The sequence below is a fragment of the Dipodomys merriami genome, unplaced genomic scaffold, assembly GCF_024711535.1.
Source record: "Dipodomys merriami isolate MVZ:Mamm:240054 unplaced genomic scaffold, mDipMer1.0.p SCAF_353, whole genome shotgun sequence".
Classification (NCBI taxonomy): Eukaryota; Metazoa; Chordata; class Mammalia; order Rodentia; family Heteromyidae; genus Dipodomys; species Dipodomys merriami.
Window position 1 is genome coordinate 991,006 of NW_027205082.1, and position 22,621 is coordinate 1,013,626.

Consider the following 22,621-nt stretch of genomic DNA (forward strand, 5'->3'; position numbering starts at 1 on the left):
ATGGGTCAGGGATTTTGTGCATGTGTATACACATGTTCCCATGAAAGCACTTAACCTATTTTTAAATTAGATAGGTCCTAGGTGTTTTTGGACCCAAGAGAAAAAGGATGGGGTTGGAGACTGTAAAACATCCCTTTCACAGGCCTGTGGAGCCGGGCTTATATGCTTGGGACTTGGGGTGCTGCCTACCTTCCTAAATGTGCTTACTCCTGCTAAAGAGAGGTCGTGCCTGGTAGCTTGCTCTTCACCATGTGGACTACTGTCTTGCTGGTCCCTTCTGATAGGCCTATGCGCCAGTACACACTTTCATAAGAGGGCACATACATGATGCCAGATAGGCCTGATTGTGGGCATATTGGGCCTGGTCCTGTGTCCATACCCCTGTAATTCCTTTGTAGCCTGGGGTTATTAACTTGGATCTGGGTATGTTGCTACCTCCCTAACTAGTCGTTTACCTGGTACAGTGACTTCATAGTGAGGACCTCTTCTTGTTCATGTAAAGGAACTCTTTATTCATGATTTGTCAGCCTCAGAGACAGTGCCATCTGAGATATATCCATTTTCATGTAAAGATTGCTCCTACCCTGCCATTCTATGGGAACCCATTCATGGAATGTGGACACATGATTGTGTCTATGTGGTGCCAGTTGAACTAAGGGTGGGCTCTAGCGGGCAGAAGAGATGGCACATTGGAGCTTGGAGTATGTCCACCACCCTTCCCAACTATAGCCTATATACTGGGATTATGAGCCCTGAGCAGGGGATACTGTTGCTCACCCCATCCAGTGCTTCCCCTTCCACAAACAGGTCATGCCCAGTAGCCTGTTTTTCTTAATCTTGCAAACCTCTAGCTTCATGATTTGTGTTGTCCTAGATGCAGGTACCATTTGCAGATGACCCCAATTCAAAGGAAGCTGTTCCTCTCCTGCCCTTGCCCTGTGGGAACTGAATTGCAAAACAAAAAAGAAAACATTACGAACTAGTAAGTAGTGGGGTACTTGAAGTTATTTCACAAATGAGGGTCCTTATTAAGGCTTCTTACCCCCTTTTTTCTTCCTTGAAAAATTTTCCAGTGTACTAAAAATCATCACAAATACTTATGACAGTGCATATTAATTGTGATGTACTTCATATTATGTATGAAAATTTTCTTCATGAATTTTAGTCAGTGGTGTTTGATAACTTTTACTCCTCTATATGCAGTTTGCATAATGATAAAGTTGGTATCAATATCCACATATATTCTTATATAATCCTTATCCAATCATTTGGTATTGTCCAGTATATTTTTAACTTTTCCCTAGTCTGACAAGTGTGATATCTCTTTATTGTTCCTGATAGAATATTTTTCATAAATCTTGCCACATCACATATGCCTTTTCTTGTGAATTGCATGCTCAGATATTTTATTCAATATCATGTATCCTATCTGTCATCTTCTTGATTGAAATGTTCCTTTGTTGAATACATACTATTTAAATGTCTTCAGCCTTAAGAGAGGATGTTTATATTTTTCTTGATATTACTTACTCAACCAAAGGTGTTGCTGTAATGTAAACTTATTGATATTTTCTGACCTTTGTATTCATTTCCTTGGGGAAAATCTCCATTCTTAAAATGTACTCTTATTTCATTCTTAAAGCTTTTAAGTGTTGCTTTCTACCTTTGCCTCTTTGTTTTTAGGAATTGTTTGCTACGGCTTTAAGTTAAGGTCTATTTTGTATCTTATTCCATATAAATAGATAGCTCATCCAAATAGCTATTTGTTGAATAGTCTAATGTCAAATCTCAGGATTCTACATGGGCTTGTACTCAATTCTCTACCCTGTGTAATTCTTTTTCTTCAGCTGTAATACCAGATTGTCTTGATTACTAGGCTTTAGTATAACAAATCCTCATTTTGAGTTATGGTGTGTCCCCAAAATTGTTCTTTCATATTCTTTGTGTCTTTTGATCTTTACAAATCCTTCCCCTCCTCTGTTAGCGGGGACCAAACACTGAGTCTCTTGCATTTAAGGCAAGCACTCTACCACTCAGCAACTCACCTCATAACTTTGAGGAACAACAGTCACTGGGTCCAGGTGAGGTTTGGGGAAGTTTCCCTCTATCAGTAGAAACTCTTGACTTAGGGTCCTTGGTCACAGAATAAAAATTTGCAGAGTAGTCACCATGGTAAGAAAACTTGGCAATACTTTATTGAGTTAGCAAGCAAACAAACAGATAAGCAGATAAACAGGAAGACAGAGGCACACTCAGAGTGTGAGTGCTCTTAACAGTAGGCGCAAAGAGCTCTTTGACATCAGTGGCATTTATATAATAAAAGCAAGTCCTGTCATAAAGCCATATATATAGGTGTTTATCTTTGCTCTTAATCACTCTGGGGTTATACCATCTGAGTTCTTGGTTATTTGGTGATTCAGTCTTTAGTGTATTTCTTTTTTTGGGGGGGAGGGTCCAGTCATGGGGCCTGAACTCTGGGCCTGGGCACTGTCCCTCAGCTCTTCAGCTCAAGGCTAGTGTTCTACCACTTGAGCCCCAGCGCCACTTCTGGCTTTTTTCTTTTTTCTTATGTGGTGCTGAGGAATCGAACCCAGGGCCTCATGCATGCAAGGCAAGTACTCTAACACTGAGCCACCTTCGCAGCCCCTTTAGTGAATTTCTTACAGGAAAGAATGCATATATTTTTGCCATAGAACAGATGCTCATCCTTAAGATGATGAATGCATCCTGAGTTAGAAGCAAAGAAGATAGTGCATGCATTATTCTAAATGTATTATTTCTATCAGAGTTCCTAGATGTCATTTTCCAGGTCTCATTTTTTCTAAGCTATGCAGCCTGAAACTATAAAAAGTCCTGATAAGACTTCTCATAAAATTCCATTCAATTTATAGATTGATTTGATAGAAAACAATACATTCTTTAGATATTGAGTATTCCCATGAATGATTTTTTTTTGGAGGTCCGGTCATGGGGCCTAAACTCTGGGCCTGGGCACTGTCCCTCAGCTCTTCAGCTCAAGGCTAGTGCTCTGCCACTTGAGCCACAGCGCCACTTCTGGCTTTTTTCTTTTTGCTTATGTGATGTTGGGGAATCGAACCCAGGGCCTCAAGCATGCAAGACAAGCACTCTACCACTGAGCCACCTTCTCAGCCCCCCATGCATGATTTTGACATGGCTGTATTTTGCTGTTTTTCAGTTATTTTTTAATGATTAATGTTTGTTACATAGTATTATATATCTTTTGTATGATATGCTTCTTTGTGTGTTTTTGTTTGTGTGGTTTGGTTTGAACAACGTGGGGAATTGAACTGGTGTATGGGAGGAAAGCATTCTACCACCTAAGCCACAATATAGCCATGTTAGTAACTATTGAAGCTACTTAAAATAATCATCCATCTTATAATTTGTTATTTTTACCTTTTTTTCATCCTGGGGAACTGAGTATAGGAGTCTGGTTTTTTTTTTTTTTTTTTTTTGTGTGTGTGTGTGTGTGTGTGTGTGTGTGTGTGTGTGTATGCACATGCATGCATATAAGTGTATATGTGCCAATACTGGGGCTTGAATCCTCTTAACTTTTTCCAGCCAAGGTTAGCATTTACCATTTGAGCATGTATACACCTTCAGTGTGGCTTTTCTGGTTAAATCCTACTCAGGAGGATACGCATGGCAGTTCAAAGCCAGCCTGGGCAGAAAAGTCCAGTAGTCCTAAGAACTACTTTGAAAAACTACTATGAAAAACCTGGAAGTGGTACTATAGCTCAAAAATAGTGCTCAAGCTTTGAATTGAAGCCCTCAATCCTTAGGGCCAGCACATACAAAAATTAATGAACTTTGAATTGTATAACCATGATGTATTTACACGATGATCTACAGATCTCAGCCTCTCAAGTAGGTAGCATTGTAGGTGTGATCCTGTAGTAATAATAAGTCATTTATTATTGTTACTAATGGATATATTTTAAAGACATAAGTGTATGCTAGTGGCTCAAGTCTATAATCCTAGCCAGTCAAGAGGCTGAAGTTTAAGAATCTCTGTTCAAAGCTGACCCAAGGGAGAAAAATCTATGTGTCTTATCTCCAATTAACAACCAAAAAGTTGGAAACACAGCTGTAGCTTTAGTGGCATAGTAGTAACCTTAAGCAAAAATGCTTAGGGACAGTGCCCAGACCCAGAGTTCAAGTCCCAGAATCAGCCCCCAAAATTAAAATAAATAGAACACAGAATAACTCCAGGTATGGCTAGTGATAGTATGCGTAGTTTGCATGAAATTCTGAATTTGATTGCCACCAGCAAGAAAAATACACAAACCAAGAAAAAATGTTTCCAAAGTCAGAGGGAATTTTTTACTGATCCTTACTAACAGACAATTTTTTTTCTTACACAATTTCATTTAGAAAGTTAGCCCAAGGCAGGTGCTAGTGGCTTGGCTCATGCCTGTAATACTAACTACTCAGGAACTTGAGAATTGAGGATAGTGGTTCTTGAGACTCTTCAATAAGCTACTCAAAAATAAGTGGAAGTGGCCTTATGGCTCAAGTGATAGAGAGCTAGCCTTGAGCTCAAAGAAGCACAGGTACAGGGGCCAGGCCCAAAGTTCAAGCTTCATGGACAACAAAAATAAAAATAAAAAGCCAAACAATAACTCCAGTAGAAGAGAAATGATTATGCAATGGCTACTTTAGCAAGAATGCATTTCTCAGTTTAAAATGAGGTTTCACTTTGTATAACCTTATAAATATAAGATAATTAAATTTCAAGTAATTATTTAACTTCACTATCCACTAAGCAGCAACAAAAATGATCCTTATCAGAAAAAACAATGTTGGAGGAATATCAGTACCAAATTTCAAACTCTACTACAAAGCCATAGTAATCAAAACAGGTGGTTACTGGCGCAAAAACAGACCTCAGGACCAATGGAATAGAATTGAAAACCCAGAAATGAACCCATCTAATCTTCGATAAGGGAACTCAAAAATAGAATTGAAGAAAGACAACCTCTTCAGTAAATAGTGCTGGCAAAGCTGGTTAACTACTTGTGGAAAACTAAAGCTAAATCCTTATATATCACCCAGCACCAGAATCAACTCCAAATGGACCAAAGACCTCAGAGTCAAAGCAGACACCCTGAAAACATTACAGGACAGAATAGGAGAAACCCTGGGTTTCCTTAGTGTATGCCAAAATTTTCTTAATAGATATCCAGAAACACAATAAATCAAAGAAAGTTTGTTCAAATATGCTTTCATGAAATTGCAGAGTTTCTCCATGGCAAAGGACATAGCTAGCAAAATCAATAGAAAGCCCAGGGATTGGGAGAAGATCTTCACTAGCCATACAATGGACAAGGGTCTCATATCTAAAATAATAGTTTCATTTCATTTAAGTGTTTTTTTTTTCTCAGTGGTGGGGCTTGAACTCAGAGCCTGGCCACTGGCCCTGGCCCTTTGTGTTCTCGAGGCTGGTGCTTTACCTCTTCAACCACAGCACCACTTCTAAGGAAGAAATGCTTCTGGGGGCTGGGCACTATAGTCTCACCTCTCTAATCCTACTCAGAAGGCTGCTATCTGAAGACTGAATTTGAAAGCACACAATTATCTCCATTTAGCCATCAAAACTGTGGTAATATAGCCTTAGCTCAAGGGATTGAACACCAATCTTGACAGAAAAAAACTAGAGGATAGTACCCAGGCCCTGAGTTCAAGTTCTCATACAAGCACAAAAAAAAAAGAAAACAGCGAGGTCGAGTAATAATGGAGCTTCCTGTTTTCATACCTTTCCAGGACTGCATGGAGGAAATAATCCTGTTATGTGAAAAGAAGTCCCCATTGAAGCAAATGAGTGAATAGTGGAAAATCTTCAGCAGCAACACAAAAGCTTTCAAGGTGGATGACAGGCATAGCAAAGTTAATGAGTGTTAGTAACATGACTTTGATGTCCTTGTATTAAGGTAAGAAATGACTTGAAATTGCTTCCTACTTCTAAGCTTACTTCACTGAGCGAGGAACCTAAGCATGCCTTTCTTCTACAGTAATCTGGAATCTTTATAAACTTGCAGATTAAAGTTTGATGCTTAAAAAGAATACTTATAATTTGTGCATTAAAAGAGATTGATTATTAGTAAAAAGTTATTATGCATTAGGTTAGTATTGTTTTTTTAGTACTTGGGATTAAAAGCAGAGCCTCTGTTAGAGAAGTTCTGCACCTGTTTCTTTGAGACTGAATCTTCCTGTGTGTGTTACCCAGGATGTCCTTCAACTCCTGGGCTTGAATGATCCTCCCACCAAAAGTGACCAGCCATTGGTAGGATGAGGTATATGATCAGCTATTGCAGGGGACTGAGCTAAGGTTCAATGCTAATACTTGGTGTAGGTCTCAGGAGCGTGAGTAAACCAGATGTTCCATTTTGGAAATAGCGTTCCTGAATTTGAATTCCAATCCCAATAATCTAGACTATTGTCCTAAAGAAGGAGGTGTTAACATTGACTTAGATGGCCTGTAAGGAGAGTATCTTTCATGAAGCTGGAAGTGAGCCTAACAGTGGTCTGCTAAACAGAAATTCTGGACTAAGGAAAATGAGGCTAAGGATGGGAGGAATTTGCCACATTATGTTAACTCTCAACAAGAGAATGGATAAGGGATATCATTCCTTTTCCCTGCAAAGTCTTGAAGGTGATTTGGCCTTCAAGATGGGCTATTTTTAAGCCCATGGATTGGGAGAAGATAAACTAGCCATACAACGGACAAGGGTCTCATATCTAAAATATACTTGGAACTCAAAAAATTAAATCCCCCAACAACAAATCATCAAAGAAACAACTGCACAAGAAATAACTGGGCTAAAGACTTAAAGAGAAACTTCTCTGAAGAGGAAAGAAGGATGGCCAATAGACACATGAAGAAATGCTCAACATTCCTCTCCATAAAAGAAATGCAAATCAAAGCAACACTTAGATACCACCTCACTCCAGTTAGAATGGCTAAAATCACGAACTCTAATAACAACAGATACTGGAGGGGATGTGGACAGAAGGGAATCTTACTGCATTGTTGGTGGGAATGTAAACTTGTTCAACCACTTTGGCAAGTAGTATGGAGGTTCCTCAAAAGACTCCACATAGAGCTCCCCTATGACCCAGCAATCCCACTTTTGGGCATTTACCCAAATGTATACAAACAAGACCACACTAAAGTTACCAGCATGACTATGTTTATTGCAATATTATTTACTATAGCTAAGATATGGAACCAAGCCCGATGCCCCTCAGTAGATGAATGGATCAAGAAAATGTGGTATATATATATACACACACACACACACACACAATGGAATTCTATGCCTCCATCAGAAAGAATGGCATTGCCCCCATTTGTTAGGAAATGGAAAGGCTTGGAAAAAATTATATTAAGTGAAGTAATCCAGGCCCAGAGAAACATAGGTCCCATGGCTTCCCTTATTTGCAATATCTAGTATATGTCTGAGTTAAGCAGTAAACGTCAGATAAGGTGATGTTAGGGAAATGAAACCTAAAATATATATTCAAATGTTTTTTTTTCTTTCATGCGATTGTTTCTAACATTTATAAGATTATTTCTTTGTTGCTATGTATGTCCCTTCCCCAAAGTATAACCCCTGCTTTCACTGTATTTGATGTCAGTATAATTTGTGGAGGGGAAGGGGAAAAACAAATCGTTTAAATAGGGATACAGGTGGACCCATTGCAACAATGAGATGTACAAGTGTTTTGTCGAAAACGAACTTTACAACTTTGTTGGGGGGGCAGGGGGATTTGGTGGAGGGGGCGGGGAAGATGAGAAGGAATGGGAAGGTTAAACAGAGGAGGAGGTTACAATGCTTGATAAGAAATGTACTTATTATCTTGTCCATGTAATTGTAACACCTCTGTACAGTATTTTCACAATAAAAAAAAACTAATTAAAAAATGGGCTATTTTGACACAAGCGATAGAATGGATTATATGAATTCTCTGGTCTTTCTAACCAGGATACAGGGGGACTCAAAATGTAGAGAGCAAACTGCAAAAAACCATGTCTCTGCTAGCAGGCTTCCAAATTCACTGTATCCTTAAAATTTGAAACAAATTAGTTAGAACAGAAATCTTTTTTTTACATGTCTCCAATCTAAATGTTTCTTCCTTGGGTTTAGAACACTTCATAAACAAGCAAGAGCTAAGATAACACTGTATGACTCTCTCTTCCCCCAGAATTGCAGTTCTGCAGTGCTAGAACAAAGACTGTGTGTGAGGAAGGGACTGGACATATGTGTTTCTTGGATGAGAAAACTAGAGCTGATAAATTGCAGAGAACAGAGCAGATGTCATTCCTTTTCTTCCTTTCCTTGGGTAAGACTGATTCAACCATGATGCAAGATGCTGAACCAATGAATGAAGAGGGCATGCTGTGCAGCAGGAGGGGTTGCCCATGCCCAGGTGCAGCTGGGAACTTGGAGCTATTGATTCAACCTAAGGAATTTTTTTTTTTTCATAAATATTAAGTCCCATTTCAGACTTCAGCACTGTCTGTGGCTGCTGTTCTGGTCTGTTTGTGTCTTGCTCTTTGGCTTTTTCCTTTGGTTACAATAGAAACTGCAGATGAAATGGAGAGTGTTGAGTGTGAGCTCAGCCATTGGGGATTAGTGATGGACTTTCCAGGCATGGGCATGCCTGTGGGATTGGAGTCTGCCTTTGACAAGCAGGGCACAGAGCGGGTTGTGCTGAGTAGAAAATGGAAAAGTCCTCTGATGAGAAAAATGCTCCAGAGAGACAATTAGCTCTAAAATGTATTGTTAACCTTCATGTCCCCAAAAAATGCTGGGGGATATTGGAGTAAATGGTTATTTTACTATAGAGATGGTGAACCTTCTGAAAAGATAAAATGGTTTAGGTCTGGGTGTAATGTTTTAAGCAATTGACAGCTACTCACAAGTTTGACTATTGATTTATTTCCATACTGATTGTTACTTTTGAGTATCTCTATTTTCCTTAGTAATTTTTTTTTTTCATATTGCCCACATTGGAATAGGTATTTTTTTTAACTTGTACTATTATTTCTTTGATTTCATGGTACATTATACATAAGGAAAACAGGGCAGAGGTAAATTAATTTCTTAGGCATGACTATGAATTAATTTCAATAATATGCATTGAGTATTTAAATTCTTCAACATACAATGTATGATCTAGGCTCAGTAGTTTATTCTAGAGGGAGTTTACCTTCATGAGCTAAGACAAAAGACAACTTTATGTTTTGCATCTCTATGCATAATTCCTGTAAAAAGAACTGTCTTTGAAGACTGGAAGGGTATGATTCTTATTTTGATTGGTTTCATAGAAAAATATCTCTACAGGTTGAGAGCCTTCACTTTACATCTAGAAGTTTTCTTGTTCTGTTTATTAGACCTGGAATTCAGCTTCAGGAAACCTTACTTCTTTTATGGGGAGGCAGTCAGTGTTATTTGTTATGATAATTTGTGTGTATTTGTATTTATATATGTGTTTAAATGCATGTACATACATATATATGCATATATGCATAAGTACATACATATGTATGTGTATGTATATATTAAAAATTTAGCTCAGAGTCCCTGGGTAAAGCCCTGGGAAGGGCAGAGAATGGAGCCACATAAAGAAACTACTTAGGTGTTGATGTGATGCAGTTTATGCCAACAGGCTGGTTTCTGAATCATTTTTCTTGTTTCTTTCTGGTAATTCAGGATGTACATGTTTCTAAGAGCAATATTAACAAGGCCTGTCTAGCATGGAGTTTGGTGAACTTGGCCATTGGGCACATACTTTCTGACCTGGGAAAGGTGACATTTGGGTTAGTTTCTACAGAGTATAGAATAATACAATTGGCATAATTTTGAAAGTTCTTTGGGGAGTTGTAATTGAGAGCTACATTTTGATTGACATTCATCTGGGACTGATATTCATCAGCCTCCAGATAGAACTTGGGACATAAAACAGATTAAGTCCTGACTGGATGAAACTCTGTAATCTCCAGGTGATTGTTCTCTTTTCCTCTGCCTTCCCTTTTAACATCTGAAGGGATCTTCAGTACTGTATATGGAGATGAGGTTAAAAAGGAGCATGGCTGCAAAAGTTCTCCCATGTGTTCTGTTCTTCACTTCTTATCTTTTAATATAACATAATAATCCCTTCTATGGAAAGAGAATCTAGCAGTCTTGAGTGCCCATCACTTACTCATCCAATGGGTACTTAGGAAGTACCTCCTGTGTTGTATTCTGATGTCTGCTTTTTAAGGGTATAGCTTTAAGAAATACGACATATCCTGACTTACCTTTGAATACTCAGACTGTACACCACCTGAAATAGAGAAATGTTTTTAATCTCTTCTTCAGTAGTACCCATTTCTTAGTACTGTGGACAAGGATTAAGGAATTTGGTAGCATGGAAAGCACAATAGGCACATGTCGTCTGCAGTTAGATGTTTGCTTATTTCTATTTAAGTAATGTTAAGAATTATATGACATATAGAATGTGGAAAAATTTAAAGAATGGTTTAATAATAGAAAATTTAAAACAGATTGACTGTCCTTCCTACAAAATACTTGAGAAAGGAGATATTTTGAATTTCAGATATTGGAACATTTGCATATATGTGATAAGGTAACTTCGTGCTGGGATTAATTCTAAACATAAAATGCATTCATTACTTATATACCTAGACTGAAGATAACTTTATATACTTTTAGTGTGCCTTGATGTTTTTTGTTTTCATTTCCTTTTGTGTTGTACCTGAGGCTTGATCTAAGGAACTGAGCACTTACCTTGAGCTTTTTGCTCAAGGCTAGTGCTCTACTACTTGAGACACAGCTCCATGTCTACATTTTTGTGGTTAATTGGGGATCAGAATCTCAGAGACTTTTCTACCTACACTGGCTCTGAACTGTAGACATCCTTATATCTCAGCTAGCATTACAGGCATGAGCCCATAGCAGCGTGCTCCTATTTTGATGGCCACAGTCACAGGAAGCCCAATGTGGAATCTTCTCACTTGAGACAGCATCACAACACAAGATCCTCAGATTAGAGATGCTCAGCCTACATCTTACTTCTTAACCCCATTGGTTTGTCTGTAGCATTCCATTTTGAATACCACAGTTCTGAAGAAGTCCATAAAAGCATTACTCCTCCTTCTCAGGGAGGTATTCCTGGGGTTTAGATCTTTTTAAACTCAAGTTATTTTGTTGTTTGTTAGCTTAGCTTCCTGATGCAAACTTATGCCCCCAACCCCTACCCTTTGAAATAAGAAAGTGGGTTAGGGTAAAGTAGAGACAGGTGTTTATAATGGCTTTTGTGCTGTCATTCTGAAAGGTAGGGGAGGGAAGGTGTAAGATTTTTGGGAAGGTCACAGAACATCAGCACTGGAACCCACCAATGGGAAGTCCTCATGACCAAGCCTCTTCTCCAATCAGAGCCCTCCAGGAAGGCAACCCTTTCCAGTTGTTTGGAAACTTTCTTGTCTCTGGGCAGTCACAAGGACAAAATGTTGGTGTGAGGAAGATGGAGCTCTACAGCTGTAGGAACCAAGTAGGCAAGTTAGTTGGAGGCATTGATTCTCATGACCCCATCTGAAGTCTTACGTGCCATGAGTGTGCATATGCCTGCATGTATTCCCTCTGGGGGAAATAAGAGGGACTCCCCTTTCTCCATGTCAGGGCAAAGGCCTGATGCCCAGCTGCCAGACTCAGGTGAAGGTTTGCAGGAAGTGCGATTATTCTCCCCTGTTAATTCTATAGGACAATGCCCAGAGACTCTCTTTGTGTGTCTAAGGAAGCTCACCTGTGCCTTGCTTACTCTTTGCAACCTCTGATCACTGGAGCTACTTCACATTTGTTGACAAGGTTTAATTCTTCCTGCTTACTGACTTAAAATTACCTCTAATTGTCTGTGTTCGTATGAAATTCTGTAAAGTTAACTTTCTTCTCTTTGTCTGAAGATCTACTTTTAGGTCTGTATGCTGTAAATCAGCATGTGATATGTCAACAAACTTTGTCCATACCCACATATTGTGGTCCACTTTCTGCCTATTGATCATGCATTCCCAGGTCTCACTGAGGAATTGGCAGCAATTTGGGTTACATCTGTTTCCAGAACCAGACTAGCATCCCTTACTCCCTTTTTAATAAATCATGCAATGGCTTTGAAGGCAATGTGTTTGCAATAAGAATTGTTTGCAGAATGTTTGCCCTTCAAACTGATCATGCCCACATGCCCTGGCCATTGTCTATTGGCCATTGTCTATTGACCATTGACATTGGTCATTGTCCCAAATGTCCTTAATATGTTAAGTTTCCCACAGTTCCCCCTCAGTACCCAGCTAAGGAAGGTAATCCCATTACCACCATATTCTAACAATGAGATCAAACAAGCCAGGATTCAAAGCCAGGCCCTCACCACCAGCCTGCATGCCTTGCTCTAAGGGCATACACTTCGCTATTAAGAATAAACACTCGGTGTTTTCTTGTGAGCTGGGGTTCATAGCTATAATCTTAGCTGCTCAGAAAGCTGAGATGTGAGGGATCATGGTTCAAATTCAGCCAAAGTAGTGTGATTTGTTTCCCTTTTTTGTAGGTGGTTGTATTTTCCCACCTCCTGAGCAGATGTCAGGGACTGCATGAGACACCCAATTTGTGGCAGAGCAACCAGTCCCAGGACAGCACCAGTGAAACAGATAGTGGGAACACCACACTTTTAGTTGTGACAGGATAGCAGTTGCTCTGTTTTTGCATTTGGCATAATTATCTTGTGTCTAGAGCAAAGGAAGCATCATGATCTTGAAATATCACAAGTTAGTCTAAGCTGGTTCTGTTGAGTTGGTCTGCTTTTCCTGTAGCCATTCCCTTAAGTGTTTGGCAGGGCACCTGAAATGCTAGAATGACTGGGCATCTGTGTGTGGAGTCCTCAGAGACTGTCGTGTATACATGGTCTCTGGTGGCCTCAACACATGGCAGCTCATAACTGCAGCAGCTCAAAGGTGGCAGTGACTAGACCTTCTTCAGACTTAAGCCATAATTCTGTGGCTTGCCCTCAGATGAGACAAGTGAGGCCCATCTAATTCAAGAAGAGGGCCAGTGCCTGTGTGCTTGACTGGAAGCCACCAGTCAGACAGAAGCTGGGGGGTCCTTCAGAAGCTGAGGCTACTTCCAGTCACTGTTGGAGGCAGCGATTGGATGAGAAAGGCACCAAGGGCCTTCAAGAAGGTTCTGAGGAATTCTATTCGTGGATTTCACATCTGTTGAACCAATAACGTATGGGGGACAGAGCATTCCAAGGCAGAGCCCCCTCCTGTGCTACCATATGGCCTGGAAAATGGGATGCTATCCTGTCACATTGGTGCCAGTGAACAGCAGGCTCCTGTCAGATCCAACCTATGGTGCGATTTGCAACTGTTCTTCCCTAAGTGCGTTCTCTGGAGACCTCACTCTTCCTCTTGTGTGGTGGTGTCATTCAGCAAGAGTATCTCAAAGTAAGTGTCTGCACCTGCAGGGAAGTTAGGGTTATCTTGCCTTGGCTCCTGAAAGAAAGGCCTTGATATCCTTCACCATCAGGAGAGGTCCCTTTCCAGACCCCTGAGGAACTTTGGGCTGTGCAGTGGCTTCCATTGATTCATGTCCAATCCTTCCCATGTCGCTCAGACCTCAAATGGTTTCAGAGAAGGTGTCACCATATTAGGGGGTGTAGTGACTATTTGCCTATCAAGCCTGTAGAGAAGGAGATTCCAACTCAGTATGTGCACACAGGATTGTGAATCCAATGGTCACTACACTTGTCACATTGAATTGTCTGTTTGGAGGGACTGTTTTGAGTCTTCCCTGAGCACAGTCTTTCACCAGATACAAAGCATGTATCTGTTGTTGATTTCACGGTTTTGACTGCTATTTCACAATGATTCAGTGTAGCTTCCCTCCACAAAGCCAGGAAGCTGTCACGTTGTTATGTAAGTGAATGACCAAACCAGGCTCATGGTTTCATAGATGAGTTTGCCAGGTATTTGGTGAGAACGATTTCAGGTTCTCAGGTGAGGTGGATTCTATATGTCATGATGCAGATAGGGTTTGGGAAATGGGGTACTTGACATGCAGATTTTATTGAGAGTTGCTTAGAGATGGACTGTGAGAAAGTGAAGGGGCGCAGGGTCAGAGCAGTCACTATTGGGCAAATCATGAACATAGATGTGATGGGAATGTGTGTAGCCAGCCTACTTTGGGGTGGTTGTTAGACATTCAAAATGCATAATACCCCTTAGCTGGCTAAGTATTTTAAAGTTAGAAGCACAGGATTTTATGTTTTGGGAGAAAATTGTAACACATGTATTGAACTTTTTAAAAACCAAATTTAGGCTCTTAATTTTGTTTTTAATAAAAATTTCATCCCAGCTACAGGGAAGGGCTAAAATCAGGAGCATTGACCTTTCAGGATAGCATGGGGAGAAAAATTGAAAAGCTGAGGATGGTGGCATGCATCTGTCATCCAAGTGTGGCATGACATGCAAGTAAGAGGATCCCAGAATGTCTGGTCTTGGCATAAAGCATCACACAAAGGGATGTGGCATGGCTACAGTGGTAGAGCACTTGATTATCAAGAATGAAACACTGAGTCAGATGCCAATAATGCCAAAAGTACACAAATTAAGAGAATGAATCTAAATAAACCCCTCATGCCCACTGAATGGCCTTCATGAAATTCAAGGCCACCATTTCCTTCATCATTAGTGATTTTTGAAACACCACATGGGAATATTGGAAGGGCTGTCTGGGTTTTCCTGCTTCCTCTGCTGAGAAACCTGTCCATATGTTTTTAGATTTTAAGAACTACTATGAATTCTTTTTTTTTTTGGTATTCATGTAAGGGGTAGGTTTATTCAAGATGGCACCAGGCCATCTTGGCCTTCCACAAGGCTGGGAAAGGCCTGGGAAAGGCCTGGGAAAGAGTTGGGAAAGAGCTGGGAAAGAGAACTGGGAAAGAGAGAGCTGGGAAAGAGAGAGAGTTGGGAAAGAGAGCATCTGGGCCTGGGTTAGGCCTTATCTGGGGTATGGGTGGAGAAAGGTGTGGCCACATCAAATTCAGATGTGACCTCAGTGGATGCAGATGTGACCTCTTCCAGGCGTTCCAGGCACCTAGGTAATGCAGGTACTCAGTGGAGACTTTGCTCTCCATCCAGGAGCAGACCTTACATTCCAGTCTTTTAATAATCATGAAATGGGGCACGGATTCTCTCTGGCTACTTCCTGCTGAACAGGGGCATTGACATTAGGGATAAAAGTCTGAAATTTGGTCCCCTCCCAGAGAAGGCAGTGAGCAGCTGCTGTCCCTTGGTGGTGTGAGTCCTTAGATGAACTCTGGAGAGGTCTCATGAGGCATTGAAGGGCTGGAAAAAAATACTAGAGAGCAAATAAATGGCAAGAGGAAGGACTGAAAATGTTGGTTGAAATGTCTCTAGCTACTTATGATATCTGGCAACTAGGTAGAGGATAAGTCAAGTGACAAAGACAAGAATATAAATTCCTGTTCAGTTAATAGGTAGACAGGTATAGACATTGGATGGGCAGGCTTCTTACTTCTATTGACCTCCCAACTGTGGTTAATTTTGAAAGGGCAGGCACAAAGTAGCTGTTTGACAACATCTCCTCTTACACCTATCCATGGTCCCTTGTTCCCCAGACTGGCTGAGTCTAGGTGCTCGTTGCTGGGATGGTTGTCCCAGTTGGTATTCAAGGAGGTTTGAACTCAAGGCCTGGGCACTATCCCTGAGCACTTCTACTCAAGGCTAGTGCTCTATCACATTGAGTTAAAGTACCATTTCCAGTGTTTGGCTGGTTAGAGATAAGAGTCTTGAGCCATGCTTCCAACCTGGCTCTTTTCAGGTTAGTTGGGAGATGGAGTCTTAGGGATTTTTCAGCCCAGGCTGCCTTTGAACTGCAATCTTTGCCACAAAGGCCCTTTATTATTTCCAATAAATCAACAAGGAGATCAAATAGAATAGAGAATAGAGCTTACCTGGTCCTTATCAAGAATTGACCAACAAATATTCTGCAATGACTAAACTTGTTAGATGTGATGAAAATTTTAGCACAGATAGGCCCAGTATTTTAAAACCACGTAGTTAGTAGTAGAATACACAACATAAAACAAAAAAGGCAAAACTCAAAACCTGAATTTTTTTTAATTGTGAAAATACTGTACAGAGGGGTTACAATTACATGGGCAAGATACCGAGTACATTTCCTATCAAGCATTAACAACAGTGTGTAGACATCTTTGGTAACAAAGCACATCAGATGGTTGGGCCTCACTTACCAGGGCCTGAAAAAGAGCAACTTGTTAGCAAGATACCTTAGAATAGATGGATGGAGTAGTAAGCTTGGTGGAAGTTGAAGGGTCAGATGGGGCCAAACCCTTAACCCACCATGTGTGGCTTCCCCACTTCCCCAAGAGCCCTCTAGAGAAAAAAGGCCAAGTCCCAAAACCAAGCATCCTAGGCTTCAGAGGTGAGTGGCCTTTTTCAGCTAAAGGCTGTAGGAGCTCTCTGGCATGGTGCCATGTCTGGACAGAGACTGAGCAAATGAGAATTGTAGAGAGTAGTTTCACTCACCAGAGTAGAGAAGTGGTGTGGACGTGGATGTGAAGGCCAGCAATGGTATCGGTGTGATGTGTCCACAGCAGACAGACCAATTCGCAAAAGGCCATCAGAACTGTGGGTATTCCTCAGAGCAAAAAGGGAAAAACTAGCAAAAAAAGAAAAAAAGAGGAAAAAAACAGAGAGGAATCCCACCTATCCTGACTTTAAGCCCTTTATCCGAGTCACGACACCATTTATGTTAGATTTTTAAAAAGAGGTAGCTGAGTAAGAAGAGCACCACGCACTTGGTATTCAGGTAAGGGGTAGGTTTAGTCATTGTTCTGGCTGGCACCAGGCCATCTTGGCCCTCCACGCGGCTGGGAAAGGCCGGGAAAGACCTGGGAAAGAGCTGGGAAAGAGAACTGAGAAAGATCGCTGGGAAAGAGAGCTGGAAAAGAGAGAGAGCTGGGAAAGAGAGAGCTGGGAAAGACAGAGAGTTGGGAAAGAGAGAGCTGGAAAAGAGAGAGTTGGAAAAGTACTATGAATTCTTTAATCATTTCTAGGAAGAGGGATTATGGGAAAGTTTGCAGGTATCAGGTCTTTGTTATGGTAGGCGTGAGGTTTCTACACAGCAAACATAGAGCCTCCATGATTTAAGGAGCCTTTCATTGGGTCTGGTACTCTTTAATTCTGTTGAAATACTTTCCCTTTTTCCTCTTGAAAAATAAGTTCCAAAATAGAGTTTATTTTAACTTCCATCACTAAAAGTTCTTCCTTTTACTCTATGGGCAGTTCACACATGACCAAAATATAAACCAGCTGGTTTTACTGCATCATATACCTTTGCTATGTATCAAATTTTTCATCCTAATCCTCAAATCATGTAATAATTTGCCTATTTATGACTGAATTGTAGTTCCTTTATTAATAAAAGCTAATGGGAAAGGATTGTGTATTTAGTTGATGAATAGACCTACATTTTATTTCCCTGAGATACTGTAGCAGAGTATTAAAAGGAATGTAATATATATATTATATAATTTATAATATATATAATATATAATATATAATATATATATATATATTTGGGGGGGTCCCATCGAGGGGCCTGAACCTGGGCCTGAGCACTGTCCCTCAGCTCTTCAGCTCAAAGCTTGTGCTCTACCACTTGAGCCACAGCACCACTTCCAGCTTTTTTATTTTTGCTTATGGGATCCTGAGGAATCTAACCCAGGGCCTGCAAGGCAAGCGCTCTACCACTGAGCCATCTTCCCAGCCTGGTATATAATATTTTATTGATAAGTCTATCCCTTAAAATGAATATATTTTGGGGCTGGGAAGGTGGCTCAGTGGTAGAGCACTTGCCTTGCATGCCTGAGGCCATGGGTTTGATTCCTCAGCACCATATAAGCAAAAAGAAAAAAGCCAGAAGTGGCGCTGTGGCTCAAGTGGTAGAGCGCCAGCCTTGAGCTGAAGAGCTGAGGGACAGTGCCTAGGCCCAGAGTTCAGGCCCCACGACGGGACCCCCCTCAAAAAAAGTAATATATTTTAGGATGTCATTATTTTAATGTGAATTATGTAAATGTTGATAATATGCTGTTGGTTATACATTTAGTTTTCAAGAGTTTCACTTAATTGCTTTTTTTGCCCACATATAGTACAAGTCTATTTGCAATTGTTTTTTAATGGCACTAATAGTATAGTTTATATAGAGAAAATAGAGTTATTTTAGGACCCTATGATTGGTTATAGTATTAATAACACAATTAATTTGAAGTATCAATATTTCTCACCAATTACTGACTCTTAATGAGGTTGCGTGTGGAGTTTTGGAGTGCAAATGAGATGGTGGATGTATAGAGTTGTAAGGAAGTGTTTAGGGACCATTAAAAGGCATTGGGTGACCCCAAAGTGTAGGTCCCTGGTCTTCTGTGAGTAACTAGCTCTAGGAAGGTCTCAGGAGAGATCTGCATTGCTCCTGATATGCATACCCCTGGCCCACCTAGATATGTCCTTTCTGGAGGCCTGGCTCTCTTGTGACTTTATCTATGAAGCACCCAGCCCTCATGGGGGATTTGATATTTCAGTAGCTCTTAAAGCCTAGGCAGAATAGAAGACAGAGCTAACCTCTCCCAGTTCCCAGGTCTTGCTTTGAATGGATGGATGGAGAATAGGGGAGATATGAAGCTGTAGGTCAAGCAGGAGTGGCTCAGGTCATGTGCCAGAATCCCAGATGTTCCTTGTAATTGTAGAAGACTCCTATAGCTTCTACAGTGCAGTGCAGGGCAATGAATATTGGCATTGAAGGCAGGGACAACATCAGGTACCAGATGTGTCTCCTTTAAACATGTCCAGGCCTCAGCCTGCATTTCCTCCTCTGAGAAATTGGGATGGTTTTCTTTCCTGATGGTCTTGCTTTGTGTCTATGAGATCCACTTGGAAGTCTTGCTGAGAAGGTGATGCTGTGATTCCCTCATCTGGGCAAGGAAGGCAGGAGGAAGAGAAGAGAGTGTGAGAAACAGAATCCTTCTCTAAGCTTGTCCTAAGGAGGTCTGTCTATGTGGTAGATAGTGCTTCCAATCTGGCTTTGTGTCAGAGCCTCTGCTACCTGCCTCTGGCTTTACTGGATGGCACCGTTGGCTGCAGAGAGTATGGGCTCGGCTTGAATGTTCCTTGTCTCTTGTGTGTTGGTATACTAACCCGGCATCCTGATTGACGGCTGAGAACCCTATCTCACTTGGGGGTAAACTTATCTCCAAGAAGCTCCAGACCAGTCACCCCTCTGGGCATTTGATTTACTAGGGAACTAAAGCCTGAGCATAGCATGCACACAGCTGCTGCATTAGGGTGCCTGACAAACTCATCAGCCCTTTAGTGCTCATTTGTGCATACTTGTTGATGTGGTGCCTGGAGCCTACAAGTCCAGCTTCCTTGTTACCCTGGAGCATTGAGGACTTCAGAGTGAGTACTCAGTGAGTACCTAATGGCGCCCAGTACAGAACTGCTCTGTGTACTCACAGTAGTAGACATAGTGCTCAATTACTGTAGGTGATTCATAAGTGAGTTAAGAGGGCACATGGAAGAAGGATTGGTTAGCTTGAGTTCATACCAAAAATAGATGAGAAATATTTAGGTCTTCACAGGAAGGTGATATTGGTTCTGAATATTGGGGGATGAGATATTCTTTGGTGGTCTCTGGGAAGAGTCTGAGGCCCTGGCAAGCTGTGCACTATTCTATTTGGTTCCTTGGTGCCAAATTGCCTGTCTAATACTAAATGGTTCCTGTTAGCTCCAATCAGATCCTATTATACTAGTGCAATTTGAGTTCCAGCATCAAAAGCTCCTTGTTCAGTTAGCTGAGCTCTTTGAGTTAGTTAGTAAATCTGTCTTTTGTGTGAAGCCTGCATGCTTGTTGTGGAAGAAAGTGCTGAAACATCAAATTATTTATGAAGCCTGTTTTCTTTGCTTACTCATAAAGGGATATATAGCAGTTTTGGAGCCACAGTATTGGCCGGAAAGGAGGAACAATGGCTCATTGTCTTCTCTAGTTCTGAAGGATCACTGTTCCCATGGGGCTCTAAAACAGAGCTAGCTGTGGGTGTGATGGGTTTAATCAAAACTGCTACAAAGACTTTACAAATAGGGCACAAACTCTTGAGAGTGTTTGCATAGATATGAGTCTTTTTTGTATTCATATAAGTAAATCAGTAGTACATTCCTCAGAATAAATACAATTTGTGCATTGTAGAAAATGTGTGTAATAGAGATAAAGCATGATGAAAAACTAATTCCAGGGGTTCCGGGAAGATGGCGGAGGAGAAGCTGGAATCTGAACAAGCTCTCGCATAGAAAGCAGTTTTAGAGTTCCAGTGAACAGGAATAAGCCAGAGAATCACACCAAGTGTGCCATCACAGGACAGAGAGTTAGACAAGAGAGGGGAAGCCAAGGAAACACATCAGCTGCCGCTGCGGCGGCAGGGTCGCGGCGGCGACCACCTCAGCGGGGTCATACCTGAGACACAGAGAGTCCGGGACGAAGGAGCCAGACGCAGCAGACGAGCGGATTCTACTCAACACCAACAAGAACCAACAAGGAGCGGACATCTTCATCCTGCTGTTTGCAGACCAGAGACGACCAGGATCCAAGACTCGGCGTGAGTACAAGCCCGACGTCCTCACTCCTTCTCAGGGAGCAGAGGAGGGAAGGCCACCCCTCCCCCCCAGCACCGGTGATCTCCATCTTGGATACCGACAAAGCTCGGAGGAGCTGCTAGCTCCAGCTCAGGCCTTGGAATAAAATGAGTCATTTAGCAGGTCACAAGAACTTAACGGCGAAGTGACCTGCCAGACTCAGCTCCATCGAGGGAAAAGTCACCCAGCTCAGGCGCCAGCCATTGGAGTGCCTTGCCTCACTGGGTAACCAGAGCCAGAGGCTGCCCCTCCCTCTAGCAGTCTCAACAATCAATTGAAAAACAGAAACCCTGAGAATGGCTCCAGGCTGGGCGCTGTGAGCTTTATCACAAAATAGCCCCAGGAAAAAGCTACTGTTTGTTGAAAGGCCTCAACTCTACCCAGAACCTAGCCTCATCACCACATCCCCCTCTTTTGTGATTCTCAAAGCAGATCACCCTCCCAGAAAACTAACCTGGGAGGGGGATCTCAAAATCTTGGGTAAAGCAGAGCATTATTCTGCCTCTTCCAACCAACCGAATTAAGAAACCAATCAAGCCACAGGACCTCAAGCTGACCAGAGACTCCAACAAGAGACTGGTTACAGACAAAAAGAGAGATACAGGATTCTTCCCACTCCTCCCCCCCAAAAAAAAAAAATCAAAAGACTTTTTTTTCTTTTTTTTTTTCTTCTTCTTCTTTTCTTTTTTTTTGCTTGTTTTTTGTTTTTTGTTATCTTATATATATATATATATATATATATATATATATATATATATATAAATTCTTTTCCCTTCTAAAACTTTTATTAATCTTTAATTTTTGCCTCTTCTGAAAAAATAATTGTTTTCCAGTAACTTTTTTTTTCTCATCTTATAATTTTTATTTTAGGAATATGTGAATGAGCGTTTTCCTTTCTTTTCTTGTCTTCTTTCTCTTTTTCTTTCTTTCTTAATTATCTTTTTGTTTTTTGTCTAGCTCTACTGAACTTCTGATCTTTTCTTCTCCCTTTCCCTTCCTTAAAGTTTTTCACATCTCCTCTATGTCCCTCCCCTTCTCTGAACATATTCACATTCCTCTCTAAATAGACGGTCTTTTAACCTCTATAATAACATTAATTTTTACGTTTCTATTTTTTTTCTGGTCTCTCTTCATTCCCCTTTCCGTCTCTTCTTTTTCTCTCTCTCTCTACTTGCATCCTACCCAACCCATTTCCTGCATTGTGATTAGGACATAGTTAACTCTCCCTGTGCCTCCCCACACCAATCTATTCCTATTTTTTACCCACATCTCTCCTTAATCCTAATAATTTCTGGTTTTCCAAATTCTTTTCTGTGGTTCGAAGTCCTTTAACATATAGTTGTTTGATGTTGAATAGATGTATCCGTTGAACTAGATTGTATCTGTAGACTATTGACTGTACAAACGCAAACTTTGGTTGATGGTTGCCTTAAGATAGTGTTCTAGCACAAAACTGGTGCAATCTTCATCTCAAATGGGCCGAGTAAGCCGGAAAACACAAGAAAAATGGCAAATTCGGGTATCTCAATTCCCAATCTTGATAATCAGGGATTAGAACAGATAAAGAATAATCCAGAGGAGAGTTCCCAAATAGCTCTACAAACACTAATAGCAAACATGATAAATGAGAAGTTTGGCAATGTACAAAGGACTCTGTATGAGCGTGATAGGGAGAGAGAGGAGACATCCCAGAAGTTTATACAGGAATATCACAAGCGTGAGGAAGCTACTCAAAAACTGATACAGGATTTGCGTGAACAACTTGAGAATACTCAAAGAGAAAGGGAGGAATGGCGTGAGCAGGCAGAGAACACTCAAAGA

The 22,621-nt window shown here is 41.0% G+C and overlaps 1 long non-coding RNA gene across 1 annotated transcript in view; it reads left to right on the top strand.

Annotated features, from left to right (window-relative positions):
• The first annotated feature begins 899 nt into the window (after positions 1 to 899).
• Positions 900 to 22,621, top strand: part of LOC138804044 (uncharacterized) — a 95,718-nt gene continuing 73,996 nt past the window's right edge. Inside the window, exons 1-2 of the long non-coding RNA XR_011365140.1 lie at positions 900 to 982; positions 5,785 to 5,951. This is a non-coding gene — a long non-coding RNA (uncharacterized lncRNA). The remainder of the gene's footprint in view (positions 983 to 5,784; positions 5,952 to 22,621) is intronic.